Here is a 2,845-nt window from a genome sequence, read left to right on the forward strand (position 1 = left end):
AACATGCTAACATACAACAAAAGGAATGGACAGAGACTGAACTGTGAATGAACCTCTCATCATGTGTAAATACTTGGGATGCTGTTAAGAGTGTCTGAGTGAAAGTGGAGCAGGTGCTGTGAAATTCTCCCACTGTGATTTCAGTCTCTGCCTGTGTCCTGGATCAGTTTGCCACACAGGTGTTTAAACCCCTCTGTGTTCGCTGATGTGTCAGTCAACACAAACACAAACTCGGCCATGTTTTTGTTCTTGTTACCCACAATCCTACAAAACCAAATATAACCACATCGTTTCTATCTCTACGTCATCATATGTACCATCATCTCCTGCTATTATTCCATCAATAAACCTTCTAAGCTGCACCGGTGGAGTTGGTCTATTCCTTCTGACAGAGGAAGATTCAATTGATGAGAATTCTGAAATTAGCATGTTAGACGCACACAGTCTTCTACAGTTACATATTTTTGGAAATAAAAATTACTTTGGGTTGTACTTAAGATGCAAATGGTTTTTTAAATGAAAATTGTGCTGTTTACATATTTTATTTGGCAGAAATGTTCCTGCCAAATTAAGGCATAGTAATTGATTTGTCAATATTTCTTACCCATTTTATGTAAATCCTTTAAACAGCAATAACATATTATTTAAGTTTTCAATAGCCAAGAACTAAAATCCTTGTGTATTATAAAATCCCTCTCTGAAATCATTTGAAGTCTTCTGTAAAATCCATGTTTAGTCAGACAGACTGGCGACCTGTCCAGGGTGACCCCGCCTCTCGCCCGAAACGTTAGCTGGAGATAGACACCAGCAACCCTACTGACCCCAATGAGGGACAAGGGTGCAAGAAGATGGATGGATGGAAGGGCGACCTGTATCTGATCTTTTCATTTCAGTGTGAACAGCACAGGTCAGATTCTTTTCGAATGTGACCCATATCCGATACATATCCGATTCAAATGTGACCAAACGTCCAGGCCGCATTCATCCGAACTGAACGTCACTGATACTCAACAAATGTCACTATTCTGTGTCCTGATACGCGCAAGTGGGAGAAAAACAACTATGACGGACTATAATGAGGATTAAGTTGTTAATGTGCTGCTCCGGTTGGACAACAACTTCAAATGTGTAAGCTAAGCTCCACTGTTAGCCTCCATGTTTACTTCCGCAAACACTGAGTTCTTCTTCTTTTTATGACGGTTGGCAGAACACTGAGAACGCTGACGCTATTGCGCCCTCTACTGCGCATGCGGGACACTTTCAGGTCGTTTGCCCCTTCAGACTGCAGAACGCATACAGGTCGCATATGTGTGTCAGTGTGAACAGCCCGGCAAAAAAAATCTGATTTGACAAAAAATCGGAATTGGGTCACTTCAGGCTGCAGTGTGAACTGAACCTTACATTTTGTCACACCTTCATCATGTCTTTGTCAAAGCCAAAGCCTGCAGTTCATGTATTAGAGAAATGATTAAATGTTGATGACATTTGAGGATATTTTAAAATGTTTTTTGTGGAATCCTTTATGCGGCCCAGCCTCACCCAGGCTCTGCCTCCAGCGGCCCCCTGGGTAAATTGAGTTTGAGACTCCTGCTCTAAACGGAGCCCAGTTTGAATCGGATCTTTATTGATCCAAAGAGACAAACAATATCAGATACTAATTAACAGACATGAGAAAATAAACAGGAGGAAAATCTTGGAGGTCAGAGGTCATCATCATGATCCAGTCAGAGTCTTTTTGGACTCAAACTGCTGGAGGTTCAACCTCTGAGGATCAGCAGGACACAGAGACCATTCTCTACTTTACAGAGATCAGAACCTGCAAGAAGAAGGATCAGATCAGTGAATGTTTCCAGCCTCTCTCCAGCAGCAGTCAGTGACGCAGCACATCCAGTAGATGGTTTCCAGGTTGCAGTCAGACTGATCTCAGAGCTGTGACCAAGATGAACCTGATCAGTTGTTTCCTGTTGAGCTGAGAGAACAAGCAGATCTGAGGTCAGATCTGCTGCTGCCACAGTTTAATGAATGAGGACCACTGTCTCATGTTGGACGGCTTGACGCTGGAGTCCAGCTGGACGTCCTGGAGGCATGGACACAGCAACAACACTCATCTTCACACCAACACAAACACAGGAACACAGCAAGCTGCTGCTTCTCTGATTGCTGTCTCTGTGTCCAATCAGGAAGCCTGAGCCATTCTCCTCCCACTGAGAAGCTGCAGCTTTACTGGGAACACTGGAGCTTTGCTTTGATGCTAACTGGGTTTAGTTCAAGATGCTGACAGCAGCTGGACTCACTAAAACATTTACTGACCTCAGATTATCTACAAGATCCTTCAGCTGCTGAACATCTGAATCCTCCAGGTTGTTTCCTCTCAGGTCCAGTCTTGTCAGATGGAGGCTGTTGGACTTCAGAGCTGAGGCCAGAAAATCACAGCTGATCTTTGACAACCGGCAGCTGAACAACCTGAATAAAGAATAAAAGATGAGCTGAAGCCAACAGGATGCAGGTGAACCAGTCCAACAGAACCAGTTAAAGATTCTCATGAATATTAAAGCCAACAAGCTGCTGCTTCAATAAAGACCTGCTGACTTCAGAACCAGAACCAGAACCTGGTACTGGGTCATGATGTGTTGGAGGATTTTAGTCAGTAAAATCATTCCAGGTTCTGATCAAAGTGTTGAAGCATCAATCATTGATTATTGATTTGTTCCTGTCAGATTCCAGGAATTCGCTTTTCTAGACTGGGTTGAATGACCTTTGACCTGCTTGACMTGAGGGGGATTTCTACACACTGGGGGTCCGAATGCTGTCCTGTTCTGACCTCAGATCAGCAGGTCCAACTCAG

This window comes from Poecilia reticulata, linkage group LG2 (assembly GCF_000633615.1).
Source record: "Poecilia reticulata strain Guanapo linkage group LG2, Guppy_female_1.0+MT, whole genome shotgun sequence".
NCBI lineage: Eukaryota > Metazoa > Chordata > Actinopteri > Cyprinodontiformes > Poeciliidae > Poecilia > Poecilia reticulata.